The sequence below is a fragment of the Trachinotus anak genome, unplaced genomic scaffold, assembly GCF_046630095.1.
Source record: "Trachinotus anak isolate AG129_WGS33_773 ecotype Australia unplaced genomic scaffold, CSIRO_AGI_Tana_v1 ptg000009l, whole genome shotgun sequence".
Lineage (NCBI taxonomy): Eukaryota > Metazoa > Chordata > Actinopteri > Carangiformes > Carangidae > Trachinotus > Trachinotus anak.
Genome location: NW_027273860.1, coordinates 2,923,965 through 2,948,550, shown reverse-complemented (window position 1 = coordinate 2,948,550; position 24,586 = coordinate 2,923,965). Strand labels below are relative to the sequence as shown.

Genomic DNA, 24,586 nt, shown 5'->3' with positions numbered 1-24,586 from the left:
GGTCCGGAGGCCAGACCCTCCACTCCTCCTGCCTTCTCGCTCCACACTCCCCCAGCTGACCTAGTTTCTCCACACCGTTCCCGAGTCAAAGGCGAGGGAAAGTGCGGAAAAATCCTGGTAGTTTCATCAGAAGTGAGGAGAGGGTAAGACAAGCAGAGGGAGATGGAGGCAGAGAAAGAGACCTGCCCTTGAGGGGGCGAGACAGCCCAGGGTATTACTGAATCCTTTTCCCAAAGATAAGGATTAGCTTTGATCTGACATAAATGCTTTGTGGCTCAATATTCCCATACACCCAGTCACTCTCTCTCTCGCCCTCCTTCTGTCTCTCTTTCTGACTGTAAAGCCTTTCCTTTCCTACTTCATACCAATTCTTCACACTTTTCACCAGGTTACTTCTTCCTTTTGCCCCTCAGTCTTTTCCTTCTTCACCTACCTTTCCACTCTTTTTCTGCATGTCCAGGACTACAATAACAGTGCATAATGAATCCAAACAGCAATATTACCTACTGCAATTATCAAATCACAAGAGGCAGCCTTTTCCTGTGCATAGGAAGTGATTTCCAACATTTTAAACAAGTCAATCATATTGTGCTGTGCAGAATCAAAGGCTCAAAAATTAAGTTATGTGTTTGAGAAAGTTATAGATTTTACTCAAAATGAGCAACGCTGACATAATTCCCAAAAGTAGTAATGTTTTGAGGAATATTTCGCAGGAAAAGTGGTGTCCATGTGGTTTACAATTTACATAACTAATGTAATACTCAGCTGCAAAAAAAAACATCACAAAGCAGTAAAATTTGTCAGGAAATTGTTGAAAAAAATTGACCTGAAAATGGCAAAAAGAAAATGTCAGGTAATAGTCAAAAGTGGCAAGAAAATGGTTGGATGACGCAGGAAAACTTGAATATCTCAGCTTGAGCTTTGGGAAATTGTGATGGGCATTCACCCACAGTCGATAAAACCAAATTTCTGTTCTTTCACTTCTTTCAGAAGACTAAAAGAGCCACAAAACCTGTAATTTCAAGAAGCAGAAATCAGTGAATTTCTTGAAAAAAATAACTTAAATGATTACTTGACCAGCAAAATAGTTACCAGGTTACAGGATATCTATCACAAACTTCAGCAGTCACATCTGGGTATTTTATTTACAGGTTTGTTCGAGTGCTGCTTTCAGGGTCAACTCTCTGCAGCTTTGATGACACAGTCGTCACTCAGACGAAGGAGATCGAAACGCAGACATCCGGTGTCATTTTTCTACGAGTCTGCAAAAGAAAATAACACGCCTCCTCTGGAGGAGCGCTCTGAGGTCATGAAACGACAGCGAGGAGCAACTACAGCTGCTACTTAACAGTATGATTTATTGGTTCGACTCAGCTGTAACCAGGGCAACCTGGCTTAGTGGCGAAAGCTCGGTTTGTGACCCATTTTCTATCACACCTACATAGAAACACAACAAAAGACCACACTTGGTTTAAACAAGAGTGGACTGAACTGAAGGCAGATACACAATCAGACACAAATCAGCAGAAGCATTAACGTGAAAGCTCCTAATTTAACAGATGCATAAACACACAAATAAACCACATGAGGTCTGTTTTTGTCAAAGCTCGACTCCTAATGATTCTACCAGTGTTTCTGTGGCATCATCAGGGGAGCAGGGAAGGACGGATGATTTAGTAATGATGCAGAGTGACCAAGCGGCGGCCTCCACCACCCCAACATTGCCCATGGTCCACTGGGACTAACCAACAGAAAACACACACACACACACAAAGAGGACTGAATAGAAACACACACACACTCCCTCAGGGCCTCCACACACAATCAGCCGAGGAGAAAGTGCACTCGTCCTAGCAGACAGAAGTTAAAAATAACCGCCACAGCCAGAAGTGTATACACACACACACACACACACACACACACACACACACACACACACACACACACACACACACACACACACACACACACACACACACACACACACACACACACACACACACACACACACACACACACACACTCCACCCAGCTCTATGTAATAAACTACCTGGAAGCAGCAGCAGGGGGAGGTGGGCTGTGAGCAGCGTGGAGGGGGAGAAGCTGGCTAATCTGAGGTGGTGCGAACCAGTGAGCATGATGATGATGATGATGATGATGATGATGATGATGATGATGATGATGTACAGTGTGATGGAGCTGTTCATACAATGCTGGTTCGTTAGAGGGTTCACAGTGAGCAGGTGCAAAGAAAGTTACTTGAAAAGTACAAGATTTTTCAGTCTCATCTCAGGTTAAACCAAATGAACTGCATAGTCTCGGCCGTCTGACTGATACTGGGCTTTATCAGAATATGATCCAATTTTTGTCGAGTGAAAAGAGGACAAAGAAGAAGAGATTTAGCCTTTTTCATGTTGAGGTGTTTCACTGTGGACAGAGCTGGACACACCAAGGTGGACACAAATCGTTTCCGTAACGTGCATTTTGAAGGGGAATTTGGAGATTTTAGAAACTTAGCAAATATTTCATAGTATACAATTTTATTAAACATCCATGTTTTAGGCTGATACCAGTCATTTCAGACTTGGTTTGTTCATATATATCAAATGTAACAACTTTTAAGCCATCAGCATTTAACTGTATTAAAACTTCATGTTCAAAAAAATAAATCTATGATCTAACAGTTGACTAAATCATTAAAATATGTGAAATACAAATAAACAGTTTTCAGGTGTTTGAGATCATTTCTGATATGGAGCTAAAAGGTTTGTCTGGAAGGAGATCGTTGTAGTTTTTAAATGAAAACGTAGCAGTGTGGACGTAGCCTGAGAAGAACATCTGCGCTGATGCTAATCTTCACCTCATGAGAACAGAAATCAACTGTCAGAGAGTCTGTATCCGAATTTAAAAAGTTGCTAAACTCTTTTCCAGTATACCATCTTTTCCTCCCGAAACGTTTTCATCTACACAGACTTCATCAGATATTAAACACCAGAGAAACGGACAGGAGCAAACACACACACACACACACAAACACACTCTTGTCACTGTTAAATATGGCAGGAAAATTAAAGCTGAACAGCTCCATTTGTAGTCTGTCCATGCAATTTGTGGCACTCCGGCATCACATTTCTAATATATTCCATTATGCTCCAGTGGCCATTCACTCATTCAAATGACAGGTAAATGTGCTGCGCTGCGATGCAGATGTTGCACGTGTTGGTTTCATGCTTGTCACTTCTGCATTTTACAGCCTGAAATTAATCTTAACCTGTCTGTTTTTCACTCGACATAAAAACAGTTCATCAGTGTATAAAAGCTAAACATGACTTCTGCAGGAGCATACATTCTACAGTGTGAGCAAACATGCCAAATCAAATGTGCTCTCCTCCACAGTCATGACTGTGGGCAGTGTGCTCAGCCACTATTTGCATATAGCCAGTGTGTCGATTTCCTCGCCCACACATCAAAACTTTGGATGGGAGTCAACACATCTCCTCCAGAGTACATTTAGCAGCTACAGCAGTCATGCAGGAGCTGCTGAGGCTAAAGGGCAGCAGCAGCTCGCTCAGGGCTTTTTATGCTCCACAGTCTCACTCTGTGTGTGTGTGTGTGTGTGTGTGTGTGTGTGTGTGTGTGTGTGTACGTGTACGTTAATCCAGGACTCATCAATTAACTTAAACTGCAGCCTATTTTTCATGAACGTTTCATGTTAACTGCACAGGCGAGAAAGACAGAGAAGTCCGTCCTTGAGAAGAGGTCACAGCGCAGAGTATGGATATGTGTGTTTTAAGTGTGTGTGTGTGTGTGTGTGTGTGTGTGTGTGTGTGTGTGTGTGTATAGTGTGTGTGTGTATAGTGTGTGTGTGTGTATACATGTATGAGAGAGTCTAGTATGTCTATTTTTGTGAGCACCAATTACAGAAAAAAATAAGGACATTTTTGCAAAGTCAGCTGGGATTTGTAAAAAAAAAAACAGCTGTTATTCAGAGGTTAAGGAATGCGAGGGGATTACTGCCCAACAATAAGAGTCTTCAAGTACATCAGCACTGATACCAGTCTTAGTGAATCCAAATCACACTGAGATAAATCTGCAGAATCAAAGTGAGTCTTTGCACATCAGAGTTCAGCAAAGTTGAACTTGAAATGCTAAATTCACGATGTGTCAGCCCACTTGCAAAACCTTCACTAACTTCTCCAGAGCGACGCATTGCATCAAGATTTGTGGACGCCCCTCTCCATGTAGTCTGGTGTATTTTTCATTCTTAGCTCCAGTTAAAAGAGACTTTTAATGCTACATTATACAATATTTTAGACAATGTGCCCACAGAGAAAGACAGAGTTTCCTGTTTCAACATGATAGTGCTCAAAGCAGCTCCATTAAGACACTTTTCCCACTTTGATGTGGAAGAACTTGCCTGTGTAGAGCCCTGACCTCAAGTCCATCCTACACCTTTGGGAGGACCTGGTCTGCGAGCCAGACCGTACCACCTGACATCACAGGTGGACCTCACTGACGCTCCCGTGGCTGAACTAGAGCAAACCCCTGCTGCAGGTTTTAAAGTCTGGTGGAAGGACTGAACCCAGAGGAGTGGAGGCTGTTGGAGCAGCACATTAATGACCCTGTGTATCAGTGTGTGTCCCTGTGGCCACTTCAATTTTGGCCAATGGTGTTTTAGCTTAAACTATATGTGTATGATACCTGACAAAAGTGAGTGGGGTTTTTTTTTTTTTTTTGGTTATAGTGTGATGTCTCTGCTGTATGCACCACCACCAATTGTAATGTGTGTGTGTGTGTGTGTGTGTGTGTGTGTGTGTGTGTGTGTGTGTGTGTGTGTGGGCTCAGCACAGATGGAGCCCCTGATAGAGGCCTGTGCAGCCGACCACTGTAGGACACATTATGGCAATTTCCAGCCTGAGAAGCCAGCGAGCATCAGAGCTGGCAGCGCTGCTGGATGGGCTCGGCCCCCACAGATCCGCCCGAGCGCGACGGACCGCCACACTAACTCCTGCACCGCTGGGAGGCCGTCCAGCCAAAGAAGACTGGCAGAGTGCGAGAGGACAGCAGTGTTCATCCAGTACATCTCTCCAGGTATTTGGTTTCATTCTCTAAAGCCAATATTTAACTACAGACGACCTTTTCCAGACTTAAACAACAAACGCACCCAGGAAAATAGAAAATAGAGGCAGTGCTGATTGAATTACTCCTCGAGTCAGAATGTCCTTAAACACATATTACATTTATTACAACTACTCTGACTGAGAGCAATGTTTTTCAGTGGCTAGATAATGAGGTAACAACTGAATCAACACAAAGAAGCAACTTCCTTTAAAGCAGAGCCGATATGTATGAAACTGGATGAGTTGACAGAAGCTGGTGCTGAATGCAGCGTCAGATCCACTGTCAGCAGCAGTTATGCTGCACAATTAGGGTGTTGAAAGCTGTTCAAGCTTCGCTTCAGTCAGGTTTGCCAAAGATATAACTGATCTGATGTCAGTGGTGTCGCGTTGAGGTATTTCTTCTGCAGCCGTAATGGAGTTTCACAGCAGAAAATGTTCCATCGATCCAAAACATCACCATCAGTCAGTCCCTCAAACAGTGGGGGACTCTTTCTAGAGTCAGCCCTCATAAACAAGAGATCCATCAGAGGTACAACATGAGGCAGGTTCTCCTCTTCACCAGACCAGAATGAAAAGGGTTTTGAGGGAGACATGTGACTTCACTTGAAAAAGTTTGCTCTCTCTCGCTTTAACTGTTTCTATTGTCTTAATTTCCTCTAGAAAAAGTCGCTCCAATAAAAACAGCTAACAATGAGGTCTGTGGAGCTCAAACAATTCCAGCCTGTTTTCTCCTCAGTGGCAAAACCAAAGAGGAATAAATCTAAAAATATACAAATGATTATTAATAGAAGTAAGTGAGGCGATATGTTTTTCGCAGACCCACCATTTAAACCAGTGGTTCTCAAACTATTTCACACCAAGGACACACCAACTGACCACAGCTATAATAAGCTTTTTTTACAGGAGGACAGTTTCCTTTAAAGATGCTCAGCAACAGAAGCACAACAAAAAGAGGCAGGTTGAGTTTTCTAAACTGTGAAGATTTGTCTGTGATTCTGTCACATCTATTATTAAGAAGCCAAACCAGAGAGAATGTGAATCTCAATATTGTCAGCTGTGATTTGTTTTTGATGCTCTGTCATGAAAAATGGAGGAAGGAGGGAAATGATAGTGAGGGATGCACTCTCCATTTTTTTTTTTTATCTGCCAATTCAGAAATGGATGAATTATAAAATCCTGACATTTAAAGCCAGATTCACGTCCACTGGCCATATTTCGGTTAATTTATTCATCTAATTTGAGGTAGCTGCAAAACCTGGCTGCAACTTTTACTCACGGCAACAGAAAAATGTCTCCATATACAGTAAATATGAGTTTCAGCTTATTCTCCATCTTTATGTGTGTGTGTGTGTGTGTGTGTGTGTGTGTAGGTCAGGTTGAGCTCAAAAACCTGTCTGCATTTGAGTGGCATGCTGGCGGCATATCGCTGATGCTCCTATGCCATTTCCCATCAATCCTCAGCGAGGTCATACAGAGTCCAAAAAAAAAAACAACCTCTCATCAGCAAAACAAATCACCGGCCTTCTGCGCTCTTTGATGAAAGGCATCTCTCTCTACGCTGAGAAACTGTGCAATTTCCAAAGCAGATGAAAGAGGTGAATGCTGTGATTTCAGCAGCCCGAGGCCTGATCTCCATCTACAGATTCGAATAAAGATCCAGGAGGCCTGAGATAAAGGCGAGCACAGCCGCTCTGCCAAAACTTCAAACAGCGCTGACACTTTTAATTAAGCTAATCTGCGACGAGGCTGCTTTTGGAAACTATGTAAATGAGGATTATTTAAAAACTATTAACTGTGGGACAATGGCACTGTCGATGTTTTTTTTGTTTTTTTTTTTAAATAAAAATTACATCCTGAAAAGTTTCAAGCAATATTTCAAAAGCAAAAGATGACTCTCCTAAAAACATTTCATAAACGAAAGTGGTCTTTAGGTGGCTCATAACTTTTACTGGGGGCCATAATGTGCTTTCTCCTCTCAAGCCAGAAATCATTTTGTAAGAGCACGGTCTCATTTCTTCAAATGGAGTATATCTCGCTGTGGAATGAAACACTTCGATTCATTTATTAAATAACACAGTTCACCACAGAGGAAGGTGATGAAATTTACTGCTAAGGACAGGCCTCGGGGCTCCGCTCCTCCAGAGGAGACGGCTCCGAAAAGACGCTTCGAACCCACAGTTTTATGGAAAAGAGCTTGTGATCTGCAGGATCTACCTGGACACAGGTTTAGGTCTGACAGGAAGTGGTAAATAAGAGTCCTGGTGAGGCAGCGTGTTCATAGCATTTCCACTGCACAGACATCAGAAGACCCAGCTTGAGTTTTTCAGAAGCTCAGCAGGCAAAAGTTTGAAGGAAAATTAAATTTATAAAAAAAAAAACAACACCTTCACTCACTGCTCAAAACTGCCTGCTCAGGCATTTATCATGTGTAATGTCTTCTGTTCAACCTGCACCTCGACTCGCACATGTATCGCACTCACGGCAACGCTGCTAGCGAACACCTTCAAGAGTGTCAATTTGAACCATAGACGTGTTGCTATGAGACAGAAGTTGCCATATTTTGTCAAAACATTGCTCTGAGATTCTCTGTGGGGGGGGTGGGGGGGGGGGTGGGGGGTGACGGTACATTTTTAGAGTTGCCGTCAAACTGTTTCATGTCACCTTGTCACCATTAACACCTCGACGCCGTCGCTGGGGCTTTGACACGTTAATTACAGGCAAACCCACACAAATGAGGCAGGCGACATCATCTACTAAACAAAGCATTCTCACTCTCACACACACACTCTCACACACACACACACACACACACACACACACACACACACACACACACACACACACACACACACACACACACACACACACACACACACACACACACACACACACACACACACACACACACACACACACACCTGGGTTTTCAGCAGGACAATCAGTAGCAAGCCTAAGGAAACCATGGGTAAACCTCCCTGAAGGATATTTTTTTATTTTTTTTTTTTTGAGTGTCTTTTAACACTTTCTGACAACTTAATTTTACTCCAAGTCCTAATTGTTGAGCAACAATTTCTGTATAAACCCGTGTTTTACTCCAGAGCTGTGGCATACCCTCCAAATCTGGTGTCAAGCAATAATCACTGCAAAACTGAAGTTAAGAAAAAGAGGTTGAAGTTTATCATCATTATAATTCATCTGTAATTTTACAGATATCTTTGTCCATTTAAACTAATAAGCAAGTTTAATAAATTGATTTATAATGAAATACATTTAAATATGTGATTTTTACCACATCAAATAACATTAACCTGTTAATTATGTAGTCTGAGGCTGAAGAGACCTGTTACACCAGGTTAATTAGCATTTATCAGGACTAGCTTATCTGATGTTTGGTTTTTTCCCCCTCTCAACAATGACTTCACTTTTATCTACTGCTTTATTGATGTGATATAACAAACTCAACTACTAAGACCTTGTAGCATCCAAATTGATTTGTCATAAACAGAAAATAGGAAAATGCCGGTAAGTTAGCTTTAGCTAGGACTAATTCTTATTCAACCCTGGTTTCTGGTTGTGATACATTTTTCATGCTCCTTTTCCACCAAAAGAATCCATATTCATATCCATAGAAAAGCAGTAAAATCCCATGAAAACACAATCTACTGTATTTCTGTACGAAAAAACAGAAACTGACCTTGATCAACAAACAGTTTGTCTGCTACCTTCTGCTGCAGTTACTGCAGGAAATGCAATAATGCATGTTCTTAATCAGAAGAACAGGAGAATAAGAGCACGAATGATTAAAGTCCCTCAACACCACAAACAACATCAACTCACCCAGATGACAGGAGATCAGGTGTGACGCCAAAGTCATGAAAATAATCAACCCAACAATGTGGAGAACGGCAGCGTCTCCGCCTTCAGATAGAAAACACCAGCTCAAGAGACAAAGTCCACCAGCAGCAACAGTCAGCCTGGTCCTCCCTCGACGTGGCGGCCTGAGGCTGTAAAACGCTGTGTAAACCTGTTTTTCTGGAGCGGACTGATGAGCCACTCAGCTGTTTGGTCTGTGTCCTTACTGAAGAATCTCAGACACACCTACAGCTCGTGTTCTTGCAGGTTAGAAAGCTTGTTGGTGTTGTTGGTGGCTGGGTCACACCACAGTAATCCCCCCCGCCACTGAAGACTCTTTACACCAAAGACACCAGAGTGGAGTCAGTGGAGACAAAATCAAGTTTGAGTTAATTATTTTACTCATTATTCTTTTGTTTTGGCCAAATTAACAAAACCAAACCCAAGGAGTAAACACTTCAAACTGTGAATAAACTTTGCTTTTATGGCCTGCATGTAATACATCTACACTGTAAAAAATATTTGATTTTTTAAGCAAAAATAAAATGGTTTCAGACAATTTGCTGCCTTTCTTGGTCTTACAGTGTATGAACTTTAATATATATGAACTTTTAACTGTTGCTCAGACAAAACAGGACATTTGAGACACTGTTAGTAATGAAAATAACTATTAGCTGTAGCCCTGGTCCTATAGACTTTAGTTCAGGTCTGTTTTTCAAGGTTTAATTTAGGTCCCTTTGTTCAGATGAAAGGAAATCCTAATACTAAATTATAAAATGATATTTTAGATATGTGTGCTTCCAACACTGTGGCAGTTTGGCACTGGCACAATGTTAAAACTAAGCTAAAACAAAAAACATTTGTATGATGTAGGGAAACCAAAGCATTAAAAGAATTTAAAAAAAAAACTTAAAACCATTAGAAATATATATTTCTACATGTTTCTGGAGCAGTTGCAAGGACAGCAGGTAGCACTTATAAATCTTTTGCAGATCAACCCCTGAAAGTCGTCTTTATATCACTAACAACACGACTATACTCTCATGTTACACTACACACTGCACAATGTCCCTGACCCTTCGCTAAGAGGCACATGATGGCTTCTATATTATTCAACAGCGAGTTTAACCTTCATGCATTAATTTCCTCTGCGGTGAGAGTCATATTTAGATGGTGGATTATTTCCCTCTTGGACTGACGTTCCTCCCATTAGCTCTGATCATGTCGAAACTCCACTGAATCCCATCTGTAACAGCTACTTCCCTTTTAATGCAATCAAGATCTGAAATGCCAATTAAACAGGGAAGTATCATTCTGAATAACATGAAAGGACACAAGGAGGCTGGAGCACCACAACAAGGCTGTAGCCTGATGGAGTGTGTGCTGTTGCCTGGCAATAGAAAACTGGAAAAAAAAAATGAAATCAGTCTTTCTATCAGTCACATTTAAAACTTCAGAAGCAGATTGTGGAAATGTAGCAGCACAACAGCGTGCAGCATCCTCTATCAATGGCAGGCTGTGTGTTCAGTAATCCACACTGTGTAAACAGACTGACTGCAGTCATTAAAGGGACAGGAATCAGCAGAGAGAGCAAACAATTACCCTGCTTACTCTCCGATCTGGGATCAGCAGCATGAAGAGGATGTAAGCAGCCTTTATCTGGGCGTGCAACACTCACACAAAACATGATTAATACGGCCAGTGTGCAGCACGAGCTCAAACTGCGGCAGGAAACATGTCTAGATATCTAACAGCCTCGTGATTGGATTAGAGGTTGGGTCATGTTAATCCCAATTGTTGACTTTCACACACAGGTCATTTAAAAAAAAGTGAAATGAATCATTGATCAGCATCACTTGTAGGTTGAGGTAACGTGTGAACAAGTGTATTCGGTATGTGCTGCTTTGACACTTGCTGGAGGATTTTCTCTTTGGCATCAACGACGACAACAACAGGTTGTTTTGCCTGTAAATCCTCACAGAAACATGTGATGTGATTTCCAGCTCAGCTTCTTTTCCTCTCTCTCTCTCTCTCTCCTTTCTAAAATCCAAACTGTGTCAATTTGGACGGAGGGAAAATCTGAAATGACAGCTCAGCCTCAGTCGGAGAAGAAAAAAAAAAAAAAAAAAAAAATAGCTGCACACTAAACTAAACGTTCAGCTCATTTAAATTTTGACATTATCTCCTCAAACAGTGTGAGAAACGGGAGCTGCAGTGTCAGTGTGTGAGCAGGAACGCTTCACTTATCAACGCGTCTTTCCTGCAGTGTTACATAATATTACTTTGATAGTTTGGGTGTAGGTTTGTTTGCTGTCTTACCAGAGTCTGGTGGAGGTTGTCTCTGTGCGATCAGTGGGTGGACTGGTCCAGGATCTGTTGGCTCGTTGCTGGAGCTGGAGATGAAGGGAAGCTGCTCCTCTCTGCCTAAAGAAGATGAATATTCATTTGTATAAAACTGATTTATTTACATGTTGTGTTTTCTTTGCAGTGAGCTAAACTGAAGGTGAATAAAAAATAATAATAAATACAGAGAGAAAATAAAATTTTTAAAAATGCTTTGACAGGGAAGAAACAAAGGAGAGCTCCGTCTGCAACTGAAACAGAAATGGTAAAACTGCAAAGACAGACTTTGTGACAGTGTCCTGTCGTATCTGGCACCAAGACGTTACAAGATAATCCACAATATTCTCTGTTAGAGGTCATAGAGTTTCAGCTATGGAGCTCAACTTCCAGGACCTGAGCGACTCCACCTCCTCTCCATTGTGTCGTAGTCTTAGTTTGAACTACTTTAGTTCACCAAACTAGATTTCTCTATAGCTTTGCTGTAGTTCTTCCAGTGTGAAGTAGCTTGCAAATGTACTATATGCTTTCAAAGTAGCTTCCCCAGGTGTGAAAGGAGTCTCTGGTCATGATGAACCTACATCGGCTGAACCTGCTGCTCTCTCAGAGTCGTCTTCAGCCGCGGCAGGAACCTGTTTCCAGAGAAAAGGCTCCAGAATCCTCCTGTTCTCCACCTGTTCAGCAGCAAACAGCAGAAGGCTCAGTTAGAGACTGGCTGGTGAACAAGGTGGAGCGGTTAGCAGCTCCGTCATGCCTTCATCTCCAGCTGGGTGGACTTCTCTAATGGTCTCAACCAAGAAGAGAACTGAGCACATCACTCCTGGTCTTAAATCTTTGCTTGGACAGATTTCAAAGTGCTGCTGTGAGATAATAAATCAGTTTCAGGACAAAATCATGAAGAACATAAACCCAGTTTGATCTTTAGAGAGATGGTGATTTGAGTTCAAATAAGTACTTCCTCAACATTAGACGACCTTTGTTGTCATGGTTACAATAATGGATAATAGAAACAACATAAACTGCAGCTTTCACATGGGCATCGAACACCGCTCTCCTGTGTTTTGTTGATCCGTCCATCTCGCCGATAACGTCACTGGTAAACTCCATCCTCCTGTAAAAGTGGCCATATTCGGCCATATTGGGTTTGGAGAAACCAGTAGCCTGGTTTTTGTGCATCCATTCAGAATTTGTAAAGACAGAGAGCCACAATCCATTCTTAATTATCAATGAGGAATCAATGCTCCATAGACTGCTGCAAAATTATCAATCAGTGGTGCTTTTTAGCTGCAGCTGACTGCAGACGTTTCCCTGGGTCCCAGCTTCACTTGTCCTTTAGGAAAGCTTCGTTTTTCTTTGATAATTCCAACTTTCAAGCAAGTTGAAATACTTCATTATTATAATCCCAAATCCTTTGAGTATAAACCAATTAGGAGAACTTAATCCCTTTATTTAACGTGCAAATTGAAATCTTAAAAACAAGGAAAACTGGGCAAACCACGGCACAGCTAGCAGAAGTCATTCAGGAACAGCTGTAGTGTCCCTGGAAGGAGACAGGGATGGAGGTTGTGTTGTAAAAGACATTACAAGGACCTTGAAACACACATTACACAGGCACAATTAGGGGCCATTTTTCTGAAGGATTAAATGGCCGGCTTAATGACAAAAGGCTGAGAAACCAAGGTAAAGTAAGCTGCAGCATCTTCTGTGCTGTAAACCGCAGAGCGAAGAAGTGAGGCTGCCGGCTGCCGGGCCACCTGCTACTACAGCTCTGCGTTTGAGAAATGGCCGTGATGTCTTCCATCGGCTATTTTCACGCCCTCCTCCTCCCCCTCCCTCCCACCTTCTCCCTGCTCATCTCTTTCAGTGAGACGGACAAGCAGCGAGGCTGAGGACAGCCAAGGAGAGGAATATTTCACCGAGACTGATGTCTGGGTGGACACCTCGGGCTGGTGAAAACACAAACGGGTCGATACGCTGATTGGCATGTAGCTCCCGAGTCACGGGTCAGGTCTCCCTCTGACAAATCCATCAGGACGGACCACATACTGACACTGTAGGTTGGGAGCTGTCAGCCTCGTGCCAATTTACATTTCTGTAGCGGCAACCTCACCGCCTTTGTGCGGCCACCTGCCTGGTTCATTTGAATTTTAAACATGAATTTCTTCTCCTGGAGAGAGTCCTATCAAACAAAGTGAACACAGAGATAATGTCTCACCTATAATCAGCTCACAGCTGTTCTTAGTTCCCTTAGAGCTGGTAAAACACCAGGGTTTATTTTTAAGATGAATTTTTAGCTGAGCAGCTCAACTCTAGAGATATTTTACAATATCACCTAGAGCTGCAGTGATTAGTTGTTAAATCCAGCTTCTTCCAGCTTCTCCAATGTGAGCATTTGATGCTTTTCTTTGTCACACATCATAATAAACTGAATATCGTTGGGTTTTCTTTGGGGATGAATGGATTAACCAATTAATCAATAATAAACACAGTAGTTAGTTACAGCCTTAATATCATCCAACTGCTGGATGCATCAGTGTTGGACGACAACCCAAACTAATCAAATTAATCGACTTACCCGCCTCACAATTCTCAATTAATAGTCTGAATCCCGTACAATCAAAATGAAAATGGCTACAACACTCATTAAAAACAAATCATAATAACATTCAACTAACCAATCGATGAATAGTTCAGTCTGCGAGCACAGGCTGCAACTATAACGTGTTTTGATTGGTTCAGCATTTCAAAACTGATCTCAGGTTGCAAATCGCAGCATGTAAGGTGCAACAGAAGTCGAGAGTGGTGTAATTATTCACAATAAACATATCAGAGGTGAGCTGATGGAAGAAATGCACAGATGAATTAAAGGTCCCACATAGTATAAAGGTAGATGTCCATGTGTTTTTTGATTATAAAGCAGGTCTAGGTTGAATGTTTCAAAGCCTCAGTCCACAGAGAAAAGCACAACGCATGAGTCAATGAGTAAAACTACACTGAGATTGTTTTTCTTTAAACCACAAATATATCTTCTTATGGAGATCAGCACTTCAGATAAAACACAGGAAAAGTGTAAAATGAGGATGATGTTTTTACTGTTAAACAAACTGTATGAGAAAACAAAAACCTTCTTCATAATCTAACAACGAAGGGCTGGAGTTGCTGAAGTTTCACAGACTGGAGTCTGTTTTGACGCCTTCACATCACCAGGCTAAGCTGACCAAATCTGAATTGCAAAGATATGAAGTTTTCCACAGGGATCCAGGTAAAAGACAAAGAGCTGTAGGTGTAAACACATGATAATTCTCATCATATACCCTCAGCTTCTGCACAAACACACCAACGCAGCCTTAAAGCCTCTGCCCTCTCTCCAGAGGAGCGTGAAGTGAAAACACCGGGGTGGTTTTGAAGTAAGAAGCAGGTCCTCAGTGATGTATGGGGACTGTAAATCAGCTTTGCAAGCGCTTTATAAAGGAAAAAAAAAACAACACAGTTCTCTTGGCTTGCTAATTCCCACTTTAAGGACAGCTTTAAGGACGTAGTTTCCCTTCCAGTCATCCTCCAGAAAGTGTCCCCAGATGTTGCCAAATAAATAGGCTTTGATATTCCTACATGCCTTATCCCTGGCTGGCAAGCTCGCAGCCTTTAAAAGGGAGCGCGGCGTTGGTGCGTCTGACAGCCGAGCAGGGACCCTGTGATGCCGGTAACGACATGAGGGATGACAACAGAAGCGCCGACATCAAAGCCCTGCAGCTCCCTCGCACACACATACATATACAGGGGGAAATTTGCAGCAGATTACCGAGGCCAGTTATTCATCAGTGCTTACAAGAGCTGGGTTACAAGTCAGAAGACACACACACACACACACACACACACACATACACAGAGTGCAGCTCTGAAACAACTCCCACTGCTCATTTGTACATGAAGAAGAAAAAGAGTGCGCCTCTCAGCCTCCTATCGACACTCACTTAAGATAATGGGCCCTGTTGGGAAGAATATAGATTGGAAAACGAATCTCGGCACTTCTGTACGCCGGTGAATGAGCAGGCGAGCCAGATACGGGGCTTTAGAAAGGGACTCTTGGAGGCAATTTGTCAGGATTAAAGCAGGATGGTGTCTGTCATTGTGTGTGTGTGTGTGTGTGTGTGTGTGTGTGTGTGTGTGCGTAAGGAAGGGTTTGTCGCAGCGTCAGGTGTTGTTCATTACCCCCGAGGTTGTCAGGGAAGCGCAGCAGTGATCTGCGAGCACGCTGAGGTCATCTAAGGCTGCGCTTTCATCCACAAGCTGATGGGCAGATCTGACTGAGACTGCATTGTTTTCATTGTCTGTTTATCCGCTGATTACATTTTCAGTTCATTATTTGGTCTCTAAAAATAACAGAATATGGTGGAGAATAAATTGTTGTTGAGCCAACAGTCCCGAATCCAATTATATTCAATTTACAGTGACATTAAAAACAGAGAAAAGCAGCAAATCCTCACATCTGAGAAGCTGGAAACATGAAATCTTAGACCAACTTTAGATCAATTCATCAAAGCTGAGCTCATTTAATTTTCTGTCAGTGGATTAAATGAATAATCAACTAATGGTTTCAGCACTAGATCTGAAAATGATATCACCGAAAAAATAGTAAATTGCTATGTTGCTATGATTTTATCTCCAGTAGTGAAACTATTATATGTCACTCAACAGCGAATCAGTCAGTTTTTTAAAAAAAAGCATCGACTAGTTAAAGCTTCTCTAATGTGAGGATTTGATATTTTTGAAGTGAATATCTTTTAATTTTTTTACTGTTGGTCGGATGAAGCAGTAATTCTGAAGACATCGCAATGGACTCTGGGAACTAGCAACAAACCCTAGTCTTGCTACATTTCCCACTTACTCCCAGTGGTATCTTGCCATGCAGATAGTTTCAGTTTCATCTGCTAAGGCTTTAAGATCTTTGCCGCTGTGGCTTGTGTCAAAACCTGCAGTTCCTCAAATGACCACTAGAGTCTGGCTCCAGCAGTGAGTCAGTCTCCATAGACTCCCATGTTAAAATGCCCAACCTTACAGCAGAAATAAACATGTTTACAGCCTGGTACAAAAACAGTTTTGGTCGGCTCGGCTGTTTAAATTTTATTTAAGCTAAAAGTTCTGCATAATTGAGGCAGCTTTGAGTGACAGGTGGATAAGTGCATGCTTGCCACAAACTATCATGCACAGACGTCTCAGCTCCACAGAAGCCCCACCTCTCTGCCCATTTTAGGATTAGCCGGGAGTTAGGCGGAGTCAGGCACTGCCAAGATGGCAATGGCGCAGCAGCCCAATCTGAGCTTCAAAACCGCTCCTCAGAAACCTGTGGGTGACGTCACAGAGGCTACGTCCATCTTTACATAGAGTCTACGGTGATGGTCAATCCATCAAAAAAACCAACCTGCTCTTCTCATGAACAATAAACTGGTTCATCAGGACAATATCAGGTAGAAAACGCTGAGAGTGAAATCACTTTTTTTTCAAAGATTCAGAAAGGTCTGGTGTTGTGCTAACTGACGACAGATTATGACAACTGCAGAAACAACCACAGCTTTGTAGGCAGGATTAATGGGAGCTTCACTTTACTGCACCGGAGCCAGAAAAATGGCGACAGGAAGTCAGCCGCCTTATCTGCACATTTCTTCTTCTATGGACATGAAAAACCTGAACTGCTGGAGTCGACTGCAAATAATGCAGACGGATGAGTTACATCAGTCACTACTGGTTTGGTTTGAGCCACAGAAGCCTCCCTCCCAAACAGAGGGGAAAAGGCTGGCATGGACATGTTGTCAGACTGAATAATGGAGGGAAAATAAATTCAGTCCGCCTATCAGGCTACAACTGAACAAAGTTGTCCTTCTACCTTTTTATTTGGCAGATTCAATTCCCAACTATTTTGACAATCAATTAATCATTGTTTATCAAGCACAAATGGCAAACAGGGGCTGGTCCCTGCAGCTCCAACGTGAGGACTTGCTGCTTTTTTTCTGTTTTTATATCATGTAAACTGGGTTTTGGACTGTTGATCTGGTATGAAAAAAATAATTTATAAACAATAAATCAAATACTGATATTTTCTCAGTGTTGAGTCTGAACAGATGCAGGTGGTGGAAAAGAGAGGAAAATGAGACAGAGGTTGTTCTGATTGCCTCCATGTCCACAGGAGCTGAAAAACAGCCTTTCACCTGCACAGACGTCACAAACACAGCATCACTGACGAACCTGTGATTACCTCCCGCTCCAGCTCCAACACACCACTCTCTCTTCCCTCTCTTGTAGCGTACAAGAGCCCTGCAGCAGAGAGAGCTGGAAAAACAGACAAATGTCAAACATAAAACACACACACTGTACATACGCAGCAGACACGCCTGACCTTCACCAGCGTCTCCTGGGGCCAAACATGTGAAAGGCTACCTGTGTTCAAGCAAAGCTACCCTGACGGCCCCCGAGCTCGTGCTTTCAAGGTGCCTCTAATGAAACCAGTTCAGCCTCACAGACTCTGCTTCACGAACTGGGCTGATGGGAGGAAACAAGACCTCAGTCCTGCAGCTGACAGGGAGAGCTGTTATCACAGCGGTCGACAACATGTGGCCTGAAACATTAAAGAAATATCTCAGTCTGAGCGCAGACAAAGAGACAAACTGTCCCTCCTCCTGCAGAGGTTAGGAAACGTGTTGATTTTATGCAAATAGATTCCCCAGCGCTTCCTCCTACACACTGTGACACAAAGCCACCGTGTCAGATAAATTCATTACAGTGGCTGTCAGAGCAAATCTCAGCACAGATCCAACAGAAATCATCACGACTGACGAGGGCTGAAGGAGCTGTGAGATTCACTTCCTCTAATTTGTCACTGCAGAGGTGAAAAGCATGTAAAATAGTGAGAACACAACAATGTGTATAACACACATTGATGCTGTAGCTTGAGGAATGTGAACAGTTTTCAAATGATCTGATATTGACATCCTTGTTCTTACATATAATATAATTGTCTATGCTCAGTCTATTGTGGATGTCTATTATACACTGAGTAATGTGCATGTTCTGTTCTTATTTTATTATTATTGTATCTTACTATATCTTGTGTTTAATATATGTTTGTAAACTGAAAAAAGCAATTAAGTTTTAATCACAAAAAAAGCTTTTAAGTGTGAAATGTTAACACATAAGCGGCTGAACAAGAACTTTACCAAAATAAAACAGTGTAAAATTATAATTACAATCATCAAATACTAAATTTACAGCAAATTTAATAGACTATCAGTTGATCATATCAAGAAAAATTGCCAAATTTTCACTATTTCTTAGAAGAACTGAGCTGAGTGTCTCTGGGTTTACAGCTGTTTGGACGAATCAAGTTGTCATTTTAGGCTTTAGTACAAAATTTCACACAGCAAATGACAACAAGTCTGTACATATACATATATATATATATATATATACATATATATATATATATATATATATATATACACATATATATATATATATATATATATATATATATATACACATATATATATATATATATATATATATATATATACATATATATATATATATATATATATACATATATATATACATATGTATACATATATGTATATGTATACATATACATATACATATATATATATATATATATATATATATATACATATACATATATATATATATATGTATACATATACATATACATATATATATATATATATATATATACATATACATATATATATATATATATATATATATATATATATATATATATATATATATATATACATACATATATATATATATATACATACATATATATATATATATATATATATATATATATAAATAAAATCATGCACTCACACAAAAGACATCCAACTCTGGAATTGGGTGAATTTCCCACAATTATCAATAAAAATCTATCATCGTTTGGTAAAAACCAGCAGTTTAGACAAATGAAAAATCCTCAGTACGGATGATTATTGACTACTGTCAAAGTGTAAAATCTTGTCTAATGATTTCATAGATCACTGAGCATCTGATGATACTTCATTACAACTCGTAGAAATATTATTATTGACGTTCTATGAAACTCAAGTATTTACACAGTGACAGTTTATTCGACCAGTTTCCTGCTTCTAATGAGCGTCATGGTGAAAACGACTGTTCCAACAGGCAGAATTTAAACCTGAAAGAGGAGCAGGTTTGGTGGTGTGATGCACTGACTGACAGCTGTCTCAGTCCATCACCGTCAGTCAGCCACAGCGGTTGCCAGTTCCTCGTCCTCGTTCGGCTCCACACAGGCCAAAAACTTTGAGTTTCTGCCTGAAGCAGCTGACAAATGCTGCTGAGTGTAAACTCACACTCCAGGCTTCAAACAGTCCTTCTACAGGCCTGGAGGCGACGTCACCAGACACCGAGTCAATCCTCATCTTACAGTTTGTAACAGAGCGGCTGATCATGTTTACAGGGATGGTATTTATAAAGGAGGCGCCGCTTTTACACCTTTACAGCTTTAAATAAACCACTTTCTGATAAGGCACCATTTATAAACTGTTATTATTGAATTTATTAACAGTTAATACTTAATTTGCTAATGCTTTATTGATCAGTTATAAGCCATGAATAAGAAGAACTCTCCAGCATGACACTTAGTTCATTAGTGAAACCTCTCTGACTATATGACGACTCATCTATAGAAAACAGCTGCAGAACATCTGGACAACAATCCATTTATAAACTGCTTATTAACATAATCAACTCCAGACTCCATGAATTGTCAAACCCCTTATTAATGATTCATTGAAACCTATATTTGCAGCTGAACACATTAGTAATTGCAGACCTGTTGACTTATTAGCGCAAAATCCTATATACTTATTCATGGTTAGCCAACAGTTATAACTGCATTATTACTAAACACACAGGCACGTTATAACCAATAGGGTGTCTGCAGGAGAGCCTTTATTCAAACAACTGAGTGGAAACTTCTTTCCTAAAAATGTCACAAAAACAGCTGTTAGCATCAACATTTCACGTTTACTGTGTTCTGCAAACAGTCCAGCAACTGATGAAACTCTATATATAAGTTGATAAATGGTTCTACAATAACAAGTTTGCGAATCTGTTGTAAATGTTATCTGAGACAATAAATAAGCAGCTTGCGAATGGACTTTGGTCCAGATGTCCTGCAGCTGCTTTGCAGAAGATATGGAGAGATCTCCCTGATAAAAAGTGTTGTGCTGGAGCAGGATTTTCCACGGTCTGGAAAACCAAACGTTGTTCTTATTAACTGATCAGAATTTGTACGTTATTATTAATCATTAATAAAGAGATTCATTACAGCTTCTAAACACGTTGTAAATGGCGAGAGAAGTGCCGTGATTTCTACAGCTGACTCATCAACGACAAAGACTCGACAGTGTTTTGGTTTCGCTGCATCTCTCCATCACATCTCCACATCACTCTGCTGTCTGACAGCAGCACAGGTGTGGGTGAGCTACGGTAACACCTGGTGAAGTGTTCTGCAACCAAACCTAAATCTTAAGGTTGAGCAGTTGGTGAGGAAACTGACAGGATAACAAGCTCAGACGAGGCCGGCGGAGTTAATCAATGCCAGTGACATCCGATGAGGTGGTCGCGAAGGAGCCGGCCGACCACACAAAGACGCGGTCAGTGGGAGGCAGCAAGGACCCACAGCACAGTCAATGAAGAGCACAATGCAAACTCAGCAAGTGAGAGCTCAGCAGCCTCCAGTAAGAATGAGGGGAAAAGATCCAGGTTTACAGGGTCGGTATTGAATGAAATGAAGTGGTAGTCCTCACACGGCAGCAGATGGGAGAGGAGTTTCACAGCAGGAGCGTCAGTGTGCTCCAGAGGTCATAACTCAGCCAACTGGCATTGTGCGTCGCAGAGTCAGACCACGGGCATGTTTCAATCAACAGGCCCACAGACAAGCTGACAGCAGGGAAAAAACACTGAGGCGCCCAAGGACTGCGACCAGCTCGACTGAGATATGAGGCGCCGCAGAGAGAGACATCGAGCTTTGAAGAGGAAGAAAGAGATGAGACAACGAAGGAACTTCTGAAAAGAAATTCTGCAAATCAACCCTTTAAACAGGGGTCACATATCTCCAGAGCTGATCATCATGGCGGCTTTAACATGCTGCTGTCACATGAACTGTACAGCACTGAGGCACATGGACACACTCATGAATACCCTCTCTTCCTTATAGCTGATCAGTCCCCTCAAAACTACTTCTACTTCTCTCCCTCTGCTTGAACTCTGATACAGACGCTTTATATTGGGAGATAATTAACAAGACATGTTTTGCTGGTGTTGCTAAGTTAAATTACCATGTTAAAATTACTTAAAAAGACATCTACTCCTTCCCCGACATTGAACAAGTGTGGAAACTGCCTTCTTATATCAAACTCTGCATATTCATGTAGCAGTGGATAAAATGAATTTCCGAGGGGTCACAAAAATGACTTTAAAGTAAGAAACAGCAAGAGTAAGTGATTGAGCTCGCTAACACCATTTCCTGTGGGCGAACACGTCCAAACAGACAGCAGAATTTAATTCCAACAAACAGCAAATCTACAAATCTGCCCCAGTTAGAGACGGCTGGAACAGTCTTCCCTTCTGCAGGCTTCGTTTGGGATTTAGTTGGATCTAATGGGCATAATTATACATGAAAAGCCTGCCCAGTCCGGCATTAAGTAAACACAGCCGCAGGAGATGCAAAGACTCATTTTGAGGCCAAGTGTGGACATCTATAGACGCAATCTCATAAAAATCTGTATTTGGGATTTCAAAAATAGCACGTGCACAAGCAGCCAAAAAGATGTGCTCAAAACCCGTCAATACCACTTTCTGTGATTACAAAACCTGCAGCTCGCAAAATGAAAACTCCACCTGCCTCTAGGTTATCCACTGTTCTCAACCTGTGACGATTCTTTGGCAACAGTGCTGAAAAATTATTTATTTGCCAAGAAAATGAAAAGGAGGGAAGCAAGAAGCTGGTTCGTTTGATCAGGCAGCCAGCGCGTGCTTTCACTCAGGCCACCTGAGGAGTGGACAGATTATCATCGGCTGTCTGGGAGGAAGCAGAGCTGCAGGATCAGTCCCCGACCCGCCGAGGTTAGACCTCTGGATGCAGATAAAGTGTTTGTTTTTTATCAAACATCTCACACAGAAACCAATCCCAAAAAGCTACTGCGTGGCACGGCACAACTGTCAGACTTAATGCTGCAAAGTGGTAAAATTATAAGAGAGGTTATGGCAGTGATTTCAAAGGGCAGCTTGGAAATATGGTGCTTTTCTTAGAATAACTATATGGCACTGATAAGAATCAGGAAATTGCGCAATTATAATCCCAGACCAGAAATCAAGTTCAAGTTTCAAAATGCTATATTTCCATTTAAAAAAAGGAATACGTAAATTGTAGTCAAGGAAATCAGGCTTTAGAAGGTGTAATCATCCTGTCATTTCCTTTACACCTGAACTTCATACGCTGGCAGCTACACACTCGAAGCGACAGGTAACTTTTGAGATCAATGCCCAGAAATCCTGCAAGGTGACATCAAGTGAAAGTGAACACACGTTTGTTGTCCTGTCCAAACTGTGGCTTGAACCCGCTTGAACCCACAGAGGCAACACAGAGTCCGGCTCTCTCTGGACGGAGACACTCGCAGCTCTCTAACTCCACTTCGTCCTTTCCTGTGAGTGAGGGGGTGATCATAACACATGCCAGGACTCAATTTGGAGGGAATCCACGCTGTCTCAGTTAGTTGGAATGAAGGAGACATTCTGCTGCAGCCTCACTTCGTGATTTAGGTTGATAATGGCTGAATTTCCACAGAAACCTCTACTGCAGCTTTAAAACAGAAATAAGTGTGTGATGTGATATTTTCTAGCACTAAATATCAAATTTACACCTGATAACATGCAACATGTGTCTGTATGTGCATAAGTCTGACGTTTTGCAAGCTAGGTCTTGCTAACTTTACAATCACTCATTAATGTAGATCTTTAGAGATGCTAATATATTTGCTTGCAGAGAATTTGAATAAAAGATCAATACCGTGCTCATTTCAGCACAAAAAGCTAAAGCCTGCTGGTGATTTGCTTAGCTTAGCTCAGTTTAGAGACTGGAATACTGGGAAACAGCTAACAGTATTAATGCTAAAAGGTAAATGTTCTGTCCTCCACCTAAAAACACATCCAAAATCACTAATTGACACATTATATTGTGTTTATTTAACATACAAACAAACAAAAAAAGTGAAAATGACAAGTCGTGGCTTTGCAGGAAGGCTAGCTGTCATTTTTCCCTGCTTGCCTTTATCTTCAGATAAGCTGATCATCTCTTGGCTTTATGCTGCATTTATGAGTTTCCCATTATTCCAAACTGAGTTCAAGAATTATTCCAGTGTGGTTATCCCTACTGCCACCCTTGTAGTCACACAAGATAAACAGCCTAAATTAGAGAAACATATTAGAGAAAGGCATATATTTTATTTTGATGTAGTGCATTTGCAGCCATTATTCTGCCAACAGTTTGTTGACATGTCTTTAGTGAGATACCGTCTGTGTCAGAAATTCCTGATATCTCCAACTCAGAATTACAAGTCTGTCACTGATGTGGACGGGTTCTCCCACTCGGATGACTGTAATTACGGTTTAAATGATACATACCAGGTGTAGGTTTGGCAGCCAATCCAGGTGAACTGCTCCTCCACAGAGTGGATAAACAGCACCTGGTGCAAAGTGCTGAATGTAAATCTAGCCCCACTGAGGAAGCAGCTACCTCGACAAAGGTATCAATATGGACACCTGTGGGCCCTCCTGTTGCCATGACCACCAGCAACAGAGGCAGCGGCAGAGTCGCTATAGCGCTGTCGTCACCGGCTGCCGGCGGGGGAATCAGCATATCCTAAACAAATTAGCCTGGAGAAAACTGCTGAGGCTCGAACCCTTTAATTACATCAACCTGAAACCAAATTATAGGCCGTCTCTGCTGCGTGTAATAACTAATGCACATCAAACAAGCCTCACTCTCCGCCCTCCTCCTCCTGCTCTTCCTCCTGTTCCACTCCATCATCAGTTTGGAACATGTATATCGGGGTATTCACTCCCAGGAGAGACAGAGAGAAATGTCAAGACAAGGGAGACATGGCTCATCCTCCCTCCCTGGCCTTTTCCCTTCCCGTTCTATCGCTCCCTCCATTCTTTTTGCTCCCCGTTCCCCTTCC

At 41.6% G+C, this 24,586-nt stretch overlaps 1 protein-coding gene across 4 annotated transcripts in view; it reads right to left on the bottom strand.

Moving 5' to 3' along the window:
- rnf152 (ring finger protein 152) overlaps window positions 1-24,586 on the bottom strand; it is a 48,869-nt gene that overhangs the window by 6,761 nt on the left and 17,522 nt on the right. For 2 of the 4 annotated variants that reach the window (XM_071484619.1, XM_071484620.1), the window contains exon 2: window positions 11,292-11,396. The gene's annotated coding sequence lies outside the window, so the exon portion shown is untranslated. Of the gene's footprint in view, window positions 1-11,291; window positions 11,397-11,893; window positions 12,384-24,586 lie in introns of those variants that run through there. The other 2 variants (XM_071484621.1, XM_071484622.1) reach the window with 2 other exon arrangements.